This window comes from Staurois parvus, unplaced genomic scaffold, assembly GCF_062004578.1.
Source record: "Staurois parvus isolate SC_StPar_1 unplaced genomic scaffold, SC_StPar_1.0 ptg000151l, whole genome shotgun sequence".
In the NCBI taxonomy this organism is placed as follows: Eukaryota; Metazoa; Chordata; class Amphibia; order Anura; family Ranidae; genus Staurois; species Staurois parvus.
In genome coordinates this window covers 8,727,935-8,737,500 of record NW_028317947.1, presented here as the reverse complement: position 1 = coordinate 8,737,500, position 9,566 = coordinate 8,727,935, and positions in this window count along the sequence as shown.

The window sequence follows — 9,566 nt, the reverse complement described above, 5'->3', positions numbered from 1 at the left end:
GACCGGGACTTACCAGAGTCTCTCACATTACACAGTCTTATGACTGTACATAACCATGCCACCAGAAAGATGTACAGGCTGTTTCGAAACCTGATGTTACCTTAGGAGGAATTGGGTCTCCTTGGGCACTGAGATGACCACATAAAGCATTGTGTAGGCACAGACATGCTCTCCACAAGCACTAATGCTGGTTTGCATACACTATTTATTTGGTTGACCACAACGTCACCATATGTATGTGATACTACCAAATTTTCTTTTTGGAGTTAAACTTTTTGCACTTTTTCAAAACTCTCTAATACTACATATTTCCCACCCACCCTTTTTCCTTTGTTGGATCCTCCTGACTCTCAGACTTCCTGTTTTTGAGATGCTGACCCTGAATGACACTTGAACATAGATACTTCCGATCTTCTGGATCAAAAGATACAAAGCATTGTCAGGAGGAGTATTGTAATCTCTGTGAGAGGTGATAAATAGCTGTAAGTGTAAAGCAGGCCATAGACGATGCAATTTCCTTCCTTCTTTCCAACTTATGGTTGCAGGCAGGGGCGGACTGACAACTCATGGGGCCCCCGGGCAATAGGGGATCATGGGGCCCCTGTGTCCTTGCCCAAACTCAAAAAAGCCTATGAAAAAGGTACCAGGGGCATCTCATGGGGCCCCCTACTGACCCCGGGCCCTCGGGCAGTGCCCGAGTTTCCAAATGGTCAGTCCGCCCCTGATCACAAGTAGTGTGAGCTTTCCCACTCTGTTCTTGGAGAAGGGTGCAGAATACCTGCATGTCTACTGCCATTGCTACTAAAGCTAGCATGGGAATTAATGCTGGATATGTACAGAGCAGGTGCAGCATGGCTTGGGGCACATTACATAAAAAAAGCCACAGGATGGTGGCAGTCCTGTTCTGGGTTGAATGATGTTTAGTGTCATTCAACTTATTTCTTTTGAGCCTTGGACGTCAAGAACATGCATCTTGGCTCTGCGTCATGAATCCGAGCGCTGAGCTGAGCTCACAAGAGAATGCAGGGCAACCTTCTCTGCACCATTCAGGACTACTCACCACCGCCACATGAAAAAGAGGATGGGAAAATTGAAGAGAGGGAACTGGAGGAACGGATTCATAAAATATGGTTGGCTGCCCATCATTGCACAGGATCATCCACTTACTGTCCATATGCCCCTGCCCTATGCCTCAGTTTCAGATTCCTGACAGTGACAGCAGTGGACCACACATGCGCAATCAGGGGCGGACTGACAACTCATGGGGCCCCCAGGCAATAGGGGATCATGGGGCCCCTGTGTCCTTGCCCACACTCAAAAAAGCCTATAAAAAAGGTACCAGGGGCATTTCATGGGGCCCCCTACTGACGCAGTGCTCGAGTGCTCGAATGGTCAGTCCGCCCCTGTGCGCAATTTTTGTCAGCATGACCTTTTTGCAGTTTTCATTAGACAAGGTTACAACACAGGAGTACAACTGGTAGATAGTAAACTCAAATGTACAGAGCTTTAAACATTTTACATGGGTGATAAAAACATAAAAAGTGCACTGTGCGCTTGTTTTTATCGCCTATGTGTAATGTTTAAAGTGCTATATATCTACAGTTGTGCTCAAATGGTTGCATACTCTGGCAAAAATCATGAAATTTTGGCAGCGATATTGAAAATATAACTGATCATGCCAAAAAAAACGGTCTTTTATTTTAGAATAGTGATCATATGAAGCCATTTATTATCACACAGTTGTTTAGCTCCTTTTTAAAATCAGAATGATAACAGAAATCACCCAAATGGCCATGATCAAAAGTTTCCATCCCCTGGAATATTTGGCCTTGGTACACACAAGGTGACACATATACAGGTTAAAATGGTTAATTTCCCACATTTGTGGTTTTTAAATTGCAATTAGTGTCTGTGTATACAGTAAATAGTCAACGAGTTTGTTATATCTCATGTGGATGCACTGAGCAGGCTAGATGCTGAGCCATGGGGAGCAAAAAAGAACTTTCAAAAGACCTGCGTAACAAGGTAATGGAACGTTATAAAGATTGAAAAGGATCTAAAAAACCCAAAGCCTTGAATTTTTTGCATTTACTATTTAGTTACATAGTTTATAAGGTTGAATAAAGACACCAGTCCAGGTGTGTGTGTGTGTGTGTGTGTGTCTGTCTGTCTGTCTGTCTGTCTGTCTGTCTGTCTGTCTGTCTCTACCACTTTCCATATCCCTGTATATTAGTACTCAATAAGATGCCCATCTAAACGTTTTTTTGAATTAGCAACATTTCCAGCTGCAACCATGGATTGTTGAAGGAATTCCACATTCAACATCCACACAACACCCAGTTTAAGGTAGAACAACTACTTGTCCAACTTCATTGAGTGGCCATGTGTTTTCTTGAGTGACTCGAGACTAAATAGTTTCCTCCCAATGTTGGAATCACCAGTAAGATGTTTGTATATCGCCATTATATCCCCTCCTTAAGCTGGCCATACATTATACAACGTTCTTATTCAATTTCCTTTAGATTTACTTTCAACTGTGTAGGACCTTCCTGATTACATACAAATGGAAAGTGTTTAAGTTTGACCTCATATTATATGGTTTTGGTAAATCTAAAAGAAATTTGTACAAGAAAATGGTATAATGTATGGCCTAAGTGTCTCTTCTCCAGGAAGAGTAAGTTTAATGTTTGTAATCATTCGTCATATCTGTGGTCCTCCAGTCCCAGTATTAGTTTTGTTGCCCTTCTCTGGACTCTCTCCAGTTCCCTTCTGAATATAGGTGACCAGAACTTTATGGCATACTCAAGATGTGGCCAAACCAGAGTTTTTTAAAGTGGTAGAATTATAGTTTTCTCTCATGTAAATACCTTTAATGCATGCTAATTCTCTATTGGCCTTGCTTGCTGCAGCTTGGCTATGCATGCTATTGCCGAGTCTGTCATCAACCAGGACCCCCAGATCCTTTTCCATCATTGATTCCCCCAGAGGTTCTCCCCCTTGAGTGTAGCTTACATTCATATTTTTAGCTCCCAAGTGTATGACTTTACATTTCCCTACACTGAACCTCTTTGCCATGTGTTTGCCCACCCGCCATTTTATCCTGTAATGTTTCTATATCCTACTGTTATGTTATTGCTCTGCTTAGCTTTGTATCATCAGCAAACACCGAGATTGAACTAGTCATCCCAACCTCTATATTTAGGTTTTATTTAATTTATTTCAGGTACTTGTATCAATTGCATCAATTCACACAGCGCTTTACATACAGTATATTGTACATTCACATCAGTCCCTAACCCTCAAGGAGCCCCTCCTTTTCCATAGTAAAAGGAGGAGAAGAATTTACTTATTACAGTTGTCTTCTCCTTGTCAGTTGTAATCAAATTCCCATGATCTTCCTTTATGGGGCCAATATGCTCTCACTTTGCTTTTTTTTTTTTTTTTTTACTATTATTAGATTTTTAAAAATTTGGGGGGATTCTTTTTACTCTCCTACAATACGAGTCTCTCGTGGTTTATTTTTGTTACTTTGATTGCGCTCTTACTTTTCTTATTGCAGTCTTTGTAGTACTGGAATGCTGATGGTTTCTCCTGGACCCTATATTTTAAGGCATATTTTTCTCTTTAACCACTTGCTAACTGTGCTATAGCCGAATAACGGCTACAGTGCAGTTGTCCAGTTCTGGGAGGGCATCATATGACGTCCTCCCAGAACGCACCCTCCCGCGCGGGCGCACCCGGCGATCTCCGTGATCGCGGTGTCCTATGGACACAGCTGATCACGTGATGAGGTAAAAGGCCACTCACAGCGGCCTTTTACCACGTGATCCGCTGTGTCCAATGACACAGCAGATCACAGAGTAAATACAGTTGCCGGTTATCAGCAGCACTTTACTCACACTGTCACAGTGCCCTGCACACCATACATAGCGCACCCCTGATCCCTGCACACCGTACATAGCACACTCCTAAACCCTGCACACCATACATAGCGCACCCCTGATCCCTGCACACCTAACATAGTGCACCCCTGAACCCTGCACACCATATGTAGTGCACCCCTACACCCTGCACATCATACGTAGCGCACCCTTAAACCCTGCGCACCATACGTAGCGCACCCCTGATCCCTACACAGCGTATGTAGCGCACCCCTGAACACCATACGTAGTGCATCCCTAAACCCTGCACACCATACATAGCACCCCCCCCTAAACTCTGCACACCATACATAGCACACCCCTAAACCATGCACACCGTACTCAGCGCACCCCTAAACCCCCTACACACTGTACTCAGCGCACCCCTAAACCCCTTTCACACCGTACATAGCGCACCCCTAAACCCCCTGCATACCATACATAGAGCACCCTTAAACACTGCACACAGTATGAAGCGCACCACGGAATCCTGAAGATACATAGTTCAACAGATACAGCCGGCCCTTTGAGGGCAACCATACTTCTGATGGGGCCCCTGATGAATTTGAGTTTGACACCCTTGCACTAAAGCAACTGAATATTGAAAGTGGTATTTGAATATTTAGTGTGGGTAATAGGATTATAAGAGAGAGACCCCTGGAGAAGGAAATAATGTTTGGGAGGATCAATGAAACCAGACAAAGAGGGAGACTGACTACTAGATGGATGGAAACATTGACTACAGCTAGGACACTGGAAGATCCTCCAGACTAGCACAAACCAACTTCTTTTTAGAGATCTCATTCATCAAGTCGCTAGGACTCGGACCCAAGTTGATGGCACTTAAGAATATATATCACAATTGGGAGATGATGGTCACTAAACCTTCGTGGCAGGAGCACCAGGTATTTGCAAATAAAAGCAACTTTTAAATGACATAGAACACATGAAGGTAAAAATACTTGAGCCTTCACAACCACTTTAAGGGCTCATGTACACTGCAGCTGATAAACTCACGTTTAGGAGATGTTCAGCGTTTTTTTCTGCAGCCCCTGAACTCTCCCTAATGTTTTCCTATGTGTCCATGTACACCAAGTCATTTACAGTAGTTTACAGGCATTTGAGTTTACAGTGGTTTTTTTGAACGCAGAAAACTTGTGTTCAGCAGTCGATTTTATCAGCGTAAATGCAGCTAAACGAGGCAAATCACGTTTATATGCATTTGCGATTGAAATTTTTTTTTTTTAACTCTTCCAGTTCCCAATGCTGTCCAGAGCCTTTTTTCATCATAAAAAATGCATGCAAAGCATTTTCAAGGAACTCAAATGGACAAAACACTGAACACAGGATGTTCCTAGGAAGCTTGGCAAACATTGGAAGGATAAATTCACACCTCAGACCTCTCCCGCCCTTGGAAACAAAAGATATGTTAATGACCATTCACACCTCAAATTCCTCATTACTATTATACAGGATTTATGTAGCGCCAACAGTTTGCTCAGCGCTTTACAATATAAAGGGAGACAATACAGCAACAATACAAGAGGGATAGGAGGGCCCTGCTCCTTGGAGCTTACAATCTAGGATGAAGACCCCCTGCTAGGTGACCTTAATGACTCACTCTACCAGACACATTTCCCACCCTTGAAAACAAAAGAAATGTTAATGTTCAGGTAAAATGAGGTGTGATTAATATTACCAGTTTACACTAGTGATCAGTGATCTACCTGCGCAGGTGGTAATGTACTGCTCTCTGCCTGGCACAACATTGATCTGTAGGCTCCAAGTTAATATGTAAAAGTCAAATTCCCACAGAAGAGGCAGGCACAGCTGTCACTTCAGATCAATGAAGATGATAAACTGGGAAAAATGTTCTGAAACTCCATTTCAGTTTCGCTTTTCCGATAAGTCCTTTCCTAAACTGATGTGATTTCCTCCTTCAGCCTTGGTTTCTAAGAAATGCTTGTGAAGGATAAAGATAGAGATCAGTGACTCATAAGCAGTGCATGTCGGGGCTAAGCAATCCTGGAGAGGTGGGGATCTACATGGCAGAGATCAACAATCACCAAGATGTAGCACCCTGGAGACCTAGCAAACCTCCTTTAAAGGCTAGGTTTTGGACAAAAATAATAAATGCACATTTTTTTGGAGGTACAATTTTTTTTTTTTATTATTTTGCATTTATTTTGTCCAAAGGAGACTGTAAAGCCTTGCACCAGTGCTCAGCAGATGGCTGATCCATGCAGGTCTCCTGCAGACCTGTCAGAATATCTGCTTGTCGTACGGGATGCATGGCCAAGCAGATATTCTGACAGGAAGCTTCAATGAACTATCATGGCACTCCACAGTGCCGTGGTAGTTCATTAAAAACAAAAAGCCGAGAGCCGCTAAGGCTGCGGGGACTTGTAGGCACTCATTCACAGAACACTGTAAATGAGTGCCGCGGCCGTGTGGGCACAGCTCCGCATGCCTGTGCTGTTTTCAAATCTGACAGATAGTACAGGGGGAAGTTTTCCGGTAATATCTGTCAAAGGGTGGAACATCTAACATTTTCCAATGTCCTTTAAAAAGTAAAGATGGTTTGAAAAGTGCAGGGGTCAGTCGCCAGTAAATAATGCAGAGCTCCTGGGTCAGAGTTTAGAAGCCAGTAGTAATTAACAGAAGTCAGAAGCAACACAGAATGCAGGAATCAGGAGAAAGTAACTCAGAGTTCAAAAGTCAGTAGCACGTAATGCAGGGTGTATAAGTCAGGCTTAATTAATTCAGGGTGCAGGGTCAGGAGTAATTAAATCAGAGTGCAGGGATCAGGAGTAATTAATTCAGGGTGCAGGGTCAAGAGTAATTCATTCAGGGTGCAGGGATCAGGAGTAATTAATTCAGGGTGCAGGGTCAGGAGTAATTAAATCAGAGTGCAGGGATCAGGAGTAATTAATTCAGGGTACAGGGTCAGGAGTAATTAAATCAGAGTGCAGGGATCAGGATTTATTAAATCAGGGTGCAGGGTCAGGAATAATTAAATCAGAGTGCAGGGATCAGGAGTAATTAATTCAGGGTGCAGGGTCAGGAGTAATTCATTCAGAGTGCAGGGATCAGGAGTAATTAATTCAGGGTGCAGGGTCAGGAGTAATTAAATCAGAGTGCAGGGGTATGTAACACAGAGGAATGAGGAGTAAGTAATGCATACTGAGGTTAGTAGTATGTAAATGCAGAGTGCAGGGGTCAAGAGTAACACATCGAGTAAAGGTCAGTAATATGTAATGCACAGTGCAGGGGTCTGTAGTATGGAACGCGGAATTCAGAGGTCAAGAGTAAGTAACTCAAAAGGGCAGGGTATTAGGATAATGAGGTCTGATTAACCCCCAATGTGAGTGGTGAGAATGGGGAAGTCAGACTGAACACATTCCACCATTTCCAAGTTGCCACCTTTACAAATTAGCAACAAAAATGGTCAGATTTAAAGATTAAATGGTGGAGAAAGTTCAACTTTAAAAAGCCACATACCAGATTGAAACACCCTTGAAAAAAACAACACAGCTCACAACATAAATCAAAGCCATCATAAATACCTTTAAAACTGCTCAAGCTACAGTAGAGAAGGATGTCTTAAACTTTCATTAGCTAGAATCCTCAAAAGACCCTTAATGGTGTCATGTCATAAATGTCATTAATAGTCTTCCAGAGCTGTTTAAACCAATACACATTCTAAGTCTGTTTTCTTTTCTTAACCTGAGATCAAACTGCCAACAGCCAAACTCTACACATGATAAATGATCCCTGCCATGATAAAAATTATGTTATTTTCTCCATTTTTAAATATGGCTATATTACGAGGGGTAGAAAGCTGATGGTACCCATTAAGGACATACAGTACATAGAATTTATATCATGATCGGTGTCTGATAAATCATAATTTCATTGTGTGTAATAATAGTGAATGTTGGTTTTCAGCTTGTAAAACATGGTCATTACAAAATATTGATATTGTTCGAAAAATTGGCATTGATGGAGTATCCACTGGAACACATAAAACCCATTCATCACAAACCCTTTGATTGGGTGTGTAATTCTGTAAATGTCCTCTTCAGAGTTGAGAAAAGAAGGTGGCTCTCAATGTCCATAAAAATTATGCATTTAAACCAATGGTTTTCTCAGATTGGATTTACTTTCAGTCCAACTGGACTCCGCACAAAAGCCATATGAACTTTTACAGAGTGATATTAGCGTAGGTTCACACTATGAATCATGTATAAACGACACAGGAATGCGCTCCACATTCCTGTGCAATTCACATGTGGTGCAGTTACAAATAAATGAGCTCACATTGCACAGCATAGCACCAAATTAGTGCATGCAATACTTTTGGTAATGCACTGCAACTGGATCGCATGGTATTTTTGTATTATGCGATCCAGTGCAGGCAAAAGCACTGTGTTTGCAATCTGCATTTTGGGTGTTGACAACATTGCACTGGCACCCACTGCAGATCAAATTTTTGGTGTGTTTTGACCGCTGTGCGGGACACAATGCAGGTTTCCCACACCGCTTTCTGGTGTGAACAAAGCTATAAAACAGGTAATATCCCAAAACAAAAATAAAAAAACTGAACACAAATCTGATTATGTAAGAGGACTAAAATGCTTTGGTAATACATTCATGAAACCAGCTTTATTTCTGCCATGTTGGATAAAGTTGGCCAAGGTATGATGATCTGATGAGTGTTACAGTGATTGAAAAGCTTCCGTTTTTTTAAATTAAATTACAAGCATGTACCTGCTCTATGAAGTGGTTTTGTCATGATTACCCCGAACGCAGGTGGTAAGGCACTATAGCTGGCTTCTGTGTTCTTCACCTATAGCAGACCCCTTTCCCATAAGGCAAGCAAGCCTACCGATACCCAGTTGCCCCCAGGACTTATACACAATGCTAGTGTCTGGATACCACGCTGGAGCAGGCGCAAACTGAGCACAGAAAACCGGTACTTGAGGTTGGCAGACAGGCAGAGTGGTTCAATGACAGTCCATGTACAAGGCAAACGAGGTTCAGAGTAGTCAGAGTCCGATCAAAAGGTAGGAAGAGTTCAGAGAATAGTCCATATCTGTTCTGAGGTCATAAGAAGGGGAGTCCAAACAGCAGAGCAAGACAGACAGGGAGCCTGAGCAGGTGTTACACACACCATCACAGGCATAAGACTGCAGGCTTGGCTGGCCTAAATCAGGTTTGATCTCCACCATCTCTGGCCCCATCAATCACCTTGCAGGTGGAAAAACAGAGAATGCATCACAGCCAAGATCAGGATGCTGGAATGAGACTAGCAGCTGAGATGGAGCAGGAGCGCTAGACACTCCTGACAGGTTTTGCACAGAGCAGACCCGGTCCTTGTTACATAGTCTGGCTGAAAAAAGACAAAAGTCCATCCAGTTCAATGCTAGACGCTCCTGACAGGTTTTGCACAGAGCAGACCCGGTCCTTGTTACATAGTCTGGCTGAAAAAAGACAAAAGTCCATCCAGTTCAACCATAGAAAAAAAAAAAAAGTTATAATCATATACCCACAGTTGATTCAGAGGAAGGCAAAAAAACCCCAGCAAAAGCAAGATCCAATTTGCACCAGCTGGGAATAAAATTCCTTCCTGATCCCCCGAGAGGC